At 39.1% G+C, this 9,497-nt stretch overlaps 1 long non-coding RNA gene across 1 annotated transcript in view; it reads right to left on the bottom strand.

Moving 5' to 3' along the window:
• Positions 1-4,107: 4,107 nt before the first annotated feature.
• LOC145535272 (uncharacterized) overlaps positions 4,108-9,497 on the bottom strand; it is a 101,375-nt gene continuing 95,985 nt past the window's right edge. The window contains exon 5 of the long non-coding RNA XR_014075346.1: positions 4,108-5,312. This is a non-coding gene — a long non-coding RNA (uncharacterized LOC145535272). The remainder of the gene's footprint in view (positions 5,313-9,497) is intronic.

Below are 9,497 nucleotides of genomic sequence, written 5' to 3'. Positions count from 1 at the left end.
ATGTATGGATGTGAGAGTTGGATCATAAAGAAATCTGAGCATTGAAGAATAGATGCTTTTGAACTGTGGTGTTGTAGAAGACTCATGAGATTCCCTTGGACTGCAAGGAGGTCAAACCAGTCCATCCTAAAGGAGATCAGTCTTGAATATTCATTGGAAGGACTGATGTTGAAGCTGAAGCTCCAATACTTTGGTCACCTGATTAGAACTGACTCATTGGAACAGACCCTGATGCTGGGAAAGATTGAAGGCAGGAGGAGAGGGGGACAACAGAGGATGACATGGTTGGATGGCATTACCGACTTGATGGACATGAGTTTGAGTAAGCTCCAGGAGTTGGTGATGGACAGGGAAGCCTGGTGTGGTGCAGTCAATGGGATGGCAAACAGTGGAACAGGACTGAGCGACTAACCGAACTGATCTGAATAATGAGTGATGTTGAGCATCTTTTCATGTGTTTATTAGCCATGTGTATGTCTTCTTTGGAGAAATGTCTCTTTATATCTTTGGCCCTTTTTTTTTTATTGGGTTGTTCATTTTTCTGGTATTGAGCTTCATGAGTCCCTTGTATATTTTGGAGATTAATTCTTTGTTAGTTCCTTCATTTGCTATTATTTTCACTCATTCTGAAGGCTGCCTTTTCACCTTGCTTATAGTTTGCTTGTTTTTTCAAAACTTTTAAGTTTAATTTGGTTCCATTGGTTTATTTTTGTTTTTATTTCCATTACTCTGGGGGGTGGGTCATAGAGGATCTTGCTGTGATTTATATCTTTGAATTTTCAATGTGGTGTGAAAACAGAATAGTATTCTCTAACTGTCCAAAAGATATAAACATTAGTCTTTTACTATTCATAAAGTGAGCAATATGCTTCCCCAAACATACTTGACTCTTGTTCACCCCTTTGTTTTGAAAACTGTCTTTGTTTCATATATCAAACATTTATATACACCTGTCATGGGCCAGGCACTATCATGTGTTTTATGAGTATTAACTTACTTAAATTCAATAACGATTCTGAAGAAGTTCTGTTACTACCCTATCCTTCAGCAAGGAAACCGAGGCACAAAGAAGTTAAACACCCTGCTCAAGTTCAATAGCTGATAAACTGGTTTCAGGTTCAATCAGCCTGGATACAGAAACTGTATTTTAACCAACTTGCATCCTAACAATCAAAGAGCCAAATATTCAGCTAGAAACACAGGAGAGGGATGCAAGGGGTGTTTATTGTGCTGGTCTCATGTGGAAGGGATTATGAAGTGATCTTAGATGAAGCATGACTTCCTGAGGTAAATAATAAATATTTTCCTCATCCCTGGAATTATAATTATTTTTTTAATAAATTTATTTATTTTAGTTGGGGGCTAATTACTTTACAATATTGTAATAGTTTTTGCCATACATTGACATGAATCAGCCATGGGTTTACATGTGTTCCCCATCCTGAACCCCCCTCCCACCTCCCTCCCCATCCCATCCCTCTGGGTCATCCCATTGCCCTGGCCCTGAGCATTTGCTTCATGCATTGAACCTGGAATGGTGTTCTGTTTCACATATGATAATATACATGTTTCAATGCTATTCTCCCAGAACGTCCCACCCTCACCTTCTCCCTCAGAGTCCATAAAATTGTTCTATGCATCTGTGTCTCTTATTCTGTCTCGCATATAGGGTTATCGTTACCATCTTTCAAATTCCATATAATATGCATTAGTATACTGTATTGGTGTTTTTATTTCTGGCTTACTTCACTCTGTATAATGGGCTCCAGTTTCATCCATCTCAGTAGAACTGATTCAAATGTATTTTTTTAATGGCTGAATAATATTCCATTGTGTATATGTACCATAGCTTCCTTATCCATTCGTCTGCTGATGGACATCTAGGTTGCTTCCATGTCCTGGCTATTGTAAACAGTGCTGGAATTATAATTATTTTAAGAAAATGTGACATATGTGGGGAGTACAATCTGATTCATAACTTCTAGCCATCTTTCCCCATGTATCAATCACTCATTGGAATTAGTTAAATATAGAGATTATTTCTGCAATTCTTTAATAAGTTCTTGATGTTGACAACAATTCATTTCAGAAAGATATTGCACATTCCATAAGAAAAGCAGTTAGAATTGTAAAACTCCAATTAAAATGGAATATCTTGATTTTTACATAGTCCTCTCTCTGTAAGACAAACGATCTAAGTTTTAGAAAAGCCCCGCAATATTGTCCTCCAACCTCCTCTTAATATTCTTTACGACAAGGAGCTGTCCCTCTAAATCCATTTGGCTGATTTTCACCAGGCTGAAATACCATTCCATATTAATTTTATCACGTGTTTATTTCATCAGATTACACAGCACCTTTTCCAAAATGCGAATGAAGACAAGCAGCTATGATTTGGAAGAACATTAAATACATAAGTATGATTGACTTTTCCTCCTCTTTTTTTGCTCCTGTCTTCATAACGAATGAAAATCCTAAAATCTTGTTTTGGAACAGACTAGCAGAATTTGGAAAGACAGAGTTCATTCTTAGACAACAGCTGGAGAGAAACAATATTGAGATGTGCTGGCTGAAGTATGCTTTGTAAAATGCTAATGAATTTTCTGCAAAAGCAAAACACAACTTTTTATGCCTCAAAATTTTGGTAAAAATACATATTCTCTGTCCTTTTCTGGATATTTACTCTGCATATTGGGCTTCCCAGATAGCTCAGTTGGTAAAGAGTCCACCTGCAATACAGGAGACCCCGGTTCAATTCCTGGATTGGGAAGATCCATTGGAGAAGGGATAGGCTACCCACTCCAGTATTCTTTGGCTTCCCTTGTGGCTCAGCTGGTAAAGAATCTGCCTGCAATGTGGGAGACCTGGGCTCGATCCCTGGGATGGGAAGATTCACTGGAGAAGGGAAAGGCTACCCCACTCCAATATTCTGGCCTGCATAGTCCATGGGTTGCAAAGAGTCGAACACGACTGAGTGACTTTCACTTTCACTCTGCATATTGGCATAGGAAAAATTCTGAGAAACCACATAATGAAGGCAAATCCAATTGTATTCATCCATTATGGGCTTCCGTGCTGGCTCAGATGGTAAAGAAGCTGCCTGCAATGTAGGGAACTGGGGTTGGACCCCTGGCTCAGGAAGTTCCACTGGAGAAGGGAATGGCTACCCACTCCAGTATTCTTGCCTGGAGAATCCCATGGACAGAGGAGCCCGGCGGGCTAGAGTCCATAGGGTCGCAAGGAGTTGGAACACAAGTGAGCCACAATTTTCACTTTCATTATTCCCTAAGAACCAATCTATTGATATTTCTGAACATATAGTATGTCCTAGAAATATCGTTGCATAAAGAGAGACAGGTTTCCTGGAGATGAGAATGGGTATACAAGGCAATGAATATTAAGTCTCATAGAAGCAATACGTGGACTCTGCTACCCAGAAGTACTGTTCTGCACAACCACTGTTCCCTAAGGATGTCTGATACATCTGTGCATTAGAAAGCTAGAGCAGGAGTCCTGGTAACATGTAACCTGGACTTTAGCAAGAATACTGATAGTAAGATTACAAAGGCAGGGCAAATGCAAGTGGCATTGAGTAGATTCTGTAGAAATAACAGATAATCAGCGTGAGACAGGACAGATTTCATCCAGGTTTGAATCTCAATGGAAATGTGCTTCTCAGGAAATATTTCTCTGGTCAAATCATTTTGGGAAGTTTCAAAGTTTGTTTGTTTCTTAGAGATTCATAGTATACATTAGCACTTGCATGAAAGCTCTCTTGTAAAAAAAGCCTGTTTATATTTATTTAAACTTTATTTTCCAACTATATGTGTTCACATCCCTTTTTACTATTTCAGCAAACAATCGAATGGGGGTTAAACCTCAATTGATCCTGTTGTTCAAATAGCATAGAATTATAGCAGCTTAAAACTAGAAGAGACATAATTATCAGCAAGGAAATGATATCTCTTAACTTTCAGGCATTATTGTTTTGGTGGTAGGGGATCAAGACAGCAGCACTTTTCTGCCATAAAGATAGGGCTTGATGAATTTCCACAAATAGCCTGATTCTAAAATAGAATGAGGAAAATAATAAATGAAAAACATGAATTTGATGCAACAATTTATTCTTTTTTTAATTAAATTTTTGTCTCACAGGGCTGAGGATGTGTTTTTCATTTTTACATTCCTATCCATGATGCTTGATAAATATTTATTAAGTGAATAAATGAGGGAGGCCACTTAATACTTGTTTATGTTTCTACTTATGAACGTGAAATCCAAAAGAGCTCAAAAATCTACCCCAGGTCAAGTAGGTAGACTACAATAGACTATAGGTAAAGCAAGATGGCTTCAACAATTAGAAACAGGTATATCCACAGTGTAGCATTTCAATGACTCCAGAATGAGTTGTTCTACCATCAAAAATTATGTGTACAGATACTACAGTTCAGTTCAGTTTGGTCACTCAGTCGTGTCCGACTCTTTGTAACCCCATGGACTGCAGCATGTCAGGCTTCCCTGTCCTTCAGCAACTCCTGGAATGTGCTCAGATTCATGACCATTGAGTCGCTGATGCCATCCAACTATCTCATCCTCTGTCGTACCCTTCTCCTCCTGCCTTCAATCTTTCCCAGCATCAGGGTGTTTTCTAACGAGTCAGTTCTTTGCATCAGGTGGCAAAAGTATTGGAGTTGCAGCTTCAGCATCAATCCGTCCAATGAATATTCAGGACTGATTTCCTTTAGGATTGACTGGTTTGACCTCCTTGCTGTCCAAGGGACTCTCAAGAGTCTTCTCCAACACCACAGTTCAAAAGCATCAATTCTTTGGTGCTCAGCTTTCTTTATAGTCCAACTCTTACATCCATACATGACTACTGGAAAAACCATAGCTTTGACTAGACAGACCTTTGTTAGCAAAGTAATGCCTCTGCTTTTAAATATGCTGTCTATGTTGGTTAGCTTTTCTTCCAAGGAGCAAGCGTATTTTAATTTCATGGCTGCAGTCACCATCTGCAGTGATTTTGGAGCCCCCCAAAATCAAGTCTGTCACTGTTTCCATTGTTTCCACATCTATTTGCCATGAAGTGATGGGACCAGATGCCATGATCTTAGTTTTCTGAATGTTGAGTGTTAAGGCAGCTTTTGCTTTTTCACTCTCCTCTTTCACCTTCATCAAGAGGCTCTTTAGTTCTTCTTCACTTTCTGCCATAAGGGTGGTGTCATCTGCATATCTGAGGCTATTGTTATTTCTCCCGGCAATCTTGATTCCAGCTTGTGCCTCATCCAGCCTGGCATTTTGCAAGATTTATTCTGTGTATAAATTAAATAAGCAAAGTGACAATAGACAGATATTACAAGATACTACTAAAATAAATCAAATACTTACAAACAGTCTATTCCTGATTCAATAAATTGTGGAGTATATCTTACACAGCACTACCAGATTTTGAAGCCAAACTGTCTCAGCAAGAGTTTTCCAACACGTTATAATGGGCAACAGAGCAGAGGGATTAGAATGCAGAGTGTGCGTAACCAACAGAATTACAAAATAAGTGGGTGTAATTTTCCCTAGATAATCACAGCATTGCTGGTGTCTGTATAGTAACCTCTGTTGTGTTTTATTTCCTCTCTGTATAAACTTGAAATATGCCTAAATGTGTGTCAACACTGAAGTGAAAAGTGAAAAAATACACAAAACTTGCATGATATTTCTGATAGAATGTATGGGATATTAGGGATTGAGCAGGTACAACTGAGAAAAAATATATTCTGTACAGTAAGTGATATATCTGATATAAAATTTCTAGGAAGTTATACCACTTCTAACAAGAGTTTTATGACTTACAGTTTTCATTGTATGGTAAACACTATTGTATGGAATCATATATCAGGGTTTTCATCCTGGGCATGTATTCCAGCTCTCTCAAAATCGTTTTGTGTATGCCATCATGGTCTTGCCAATAAATATTTTCTTCAATTACTTCCATACAAATTTGCATCCATTAGAATGGTCCTAGAAACTCATTTGATGAAAATGTAGAGCCTAACTTACTCCCAGAGTTTCTTTATATAAGAAGGTTTTGTTTTCCCCTTTTAATATAAATACAATACACATACCTAAAAGTACTCACATCATAAGTAAGCAGCTCAAATTATTTTCAAAACTGAACAAACGTATGCAATTAACCCCTAGATCAAGAAACAGAGGAGGGCATGGCAACCCAAGCCAGTATTCTTGCCTGGAGAATCCCAGGGAGAGAGGAGCCTGGCAGGCTACAGTCCATAGGGTCACAGAGTCAGACACAATGGAAGCAACTTAGCACACACACACACACACAAGAAAAAGAACATTACCAACATCCCAGAATAATCTATTGTGCTAATTCCCACATACTATTTTCCCCAAGAGTAACCACTCTTCTGATATCTAACGCCATAGAGAAGTTTTGCCAGTTTTCATGTTGATATAAGTGGAATCATAAAGCATATATTATTTTGTGTCTGGCATTCCACTCAACATTATGTCTGTAAGGCATCCATGATTTTGCATGTAGTTCTAGATTGCTAATTCTCATTGTTATATAATATTACAGAACACAGTGGCTTCCAAGGTGGTGCTAATGGTAAACAACCTACCTGCCAGTGCAGGAAACATAACAGGCACAGGTTCGATCCTTGGGTCAGGAAGAAACCATGAAGAAGGCCACAGCAATCCACTCCAGTATTATTGCCTGGAGAATTCCATGGACAGAGGAGCCTGGTGGGCTACAGTCCATAGGGTCGCAAAGAGTCATAACAGCTGAAGCAACTTAGTACACCAAGTATGTAGTATTCCATTATGTGACTACACCACAATTGAACTATCTATTCAGCATTTGATGAACTTTTATGAACAGGGATTTTGTGAAAATATTTCACATATGAAAATATTTCATATTGGGTATATACCTAGGAATGGGGTTCAAGGATAAGAGGTATGCATATGTTCAAATTTCTCATTATAATTCAGTGTTCCTTTAGTTACAAATCAGGCTTCCCTAGTAGCTCAGCTGGTAAAGAATTTGCCTGCAATGCAGGAGACCCTGGTTCAATTCCTGGGTCGGGAAGATTCCCTGGAGAAGGGATAGGCTACACACTCCAGTATTCTTAGGCTTCCCTGGTGGCTCAACTGGTAAAGAATCCACCTACAATGCAGGAGATCTGGTTTGGATCTCTGGGTTTGGAAGATCTCCTGCAGAAGGGAACAGCTACCAACTCCAGAATTCTGGCCTGGAGAATTCCAGGGACTGTATAGTCTGTGGGGTTGCAAAGAGTTGGACATGACTGAGAAACTTTCACTTATTCACATATCAAGTAAACATATATAGGTAGGTCTGCTTCTGAATTCTCTATTCTCTTCCATTTGTCAGTCTGTCTAACTTCCAGATGTTCCAACTGGATTTAGAAAAGGCAGAGGAACCAGAGAACAAATTGGCAACATCCGTTGGATCATCAAAAAAGCAAGAGAGTTGCAGAAAAACATCTACTTCTGCTTTATTGACTACACCAAAGCCTTTCGCCATATGGATCACAACAAACTGTGGAAAATTCTTCAAGATATGGGAAAACCAGACCACCTGATCTGCCTCCTGAGAAATCTATATGCAGGTCAGGAAGCAAAAGTTAGAACTGGACATGGAACAACAGACTGGTTCCAAATAGGAAAAGGAATACGTCAAGGCTGTATATTGTCACCCTGCTTATTTAACTTATATGCTGGACTGGATGAAGCACAAGCTGGAATCAAGATTGTCGAGAGAAATATCAATAACCTCAGATATGCAGATGACACCACCCTTACGGCAGAAAGTGAAGAACTAAAGAGCCTCTTGATGAAAGTGAAAGAGGAGAGAGAAAAATTGGCTTAAAGCTCAACATTCAGAAAACTAAGGTCATGGCATCCTGTCCCATCACTTCATGGCAAATAGATGGGGAAACAATGGAAACAGCGACAGACTTGATTTTGGGGGGCTCCAAAATCACTGCAGATGGTGAGTGCAGCCTTGAAATTAAAAGACACCTGCTCCTTGGAAGAAAAGCTATGACCATCCTAGACAGCACATTAAAAAGGAGAGACATTACTTTGCCAACAAAGTTCCATCTAATCAAAGCTATGGCTTTTCCAGTAGTCATATATGGATGTACATGTGAGAGTTGGATGATAAAGAAAGCTGAGCACTGAGGAATTGATGCTTTTGAACTGTGGTGTTGGAGAAGACTCTTGAGAGTGAGTCCCTTGGATCACAAGGATATCCAACTAGTCCATCCTAAAGGAAATCAGTCCTGAATATTCATTGAAGGACTGGTGCTGAAGCTGAAACTCCAATACTTTGGCCACCTGATGCGAAGAACTGACTCATTTGAAAGACCCTGATGCCAGGAAAGATGGAAGGCAGGAGGAGAAGGGGAAGACAGAGGATGAGATGGTTGGATGGCATCACCAACTCAGTGGACATGAGTTTGAGGAAGCTCTGGGAGTTGGTGATGGACAGGGAAGCCTGGCATTCTGCAGTCCATGGGGTCACAGTCGGACATGACAGAGTGACTGAACTGTACTGTAGCTGCTATGGGATAGCATTGGTGGTTCCTCAGAATTTAAATAGAATATTACTCAGCAACTCTATTTCTCTTTGTATATCTCAAATAATTGAAAACAGTTGTTCAAATAATATTCATACTAGCGCTATTCACAATTGCTTCAAAGTAGAAACAACCCAAATGTTTTTTGGTCCTCCATATCCACAGTTCCAAAATCACAGATTCGACCAACTATGGATAATATACTACTAGAGTATGCATTTATTGGAAAAAATGCATGTATAAATGGACCTGCACTGTTCAAACCTGTTTGTTCAAGGGTCAATTGATATATGTGCTGATACACGCTTCAATATAAATCAACCCTTGACAATACTACGCTAAGTGAAATAAGTCACTCACAAAATGTCACATGTTGCATGATTCTATTTACATGACATGTCCATATAGGTAATATCCATAATAGGTAAATCCCTAGGGACAGCAGATTAGTGGTTGTCTGGGGCTGAGACAGATCGAGGTAGAAGTGTGTATATGGGGGAAGAATAGTGGCTTGATTGCCAACCTAGTAGCTCACAATTTAAACACAGATTTGCAAGAAGAGCCTAAACCAGTGGAGAGTGGTAATATTTTCAAAAGTGTCCAAGAGGAATTTGATTCACTCTGTAGAAGTGGATGAGTGTAGGCTTGAATTAATATTAGAGAATCTTGATAGCATAATTAAAATGGATGTATTTCCATACAGGTGTAATAAAGATTGACTAACTTGAATATTTGGTAGGGAAAAGTACATTAACATGAGTATTCACTCTCTCTCCAAATAAATTTTGCTTTGGCTAGGTCAGCTCTTTCCCTTCCCAATACCATAAGTATGGGCCAGTATTTGCCAAACTGACACATGAGATTTTAGTGATGCAG

This window comes from Giraffa tippelskirchi, chromosome X, assembly GCF_054371585.1.
Source record: "Giraffa tippelskirchi isolate mGirTip1 chromosome X, T2T-mGirTip1v1.2.pri, whole genome shotgun sequence".
NCBI lineage: Eukaryota > Metazoa > Chordata > Mammalia > Artiodactyla > Giraffidae > Giraffa > Giraffa tippelskirchi.
Note: the sequence above shows the minus strand (reverse complement) of the source record. Positions and strands in the feature narration are given on the sequence as shown.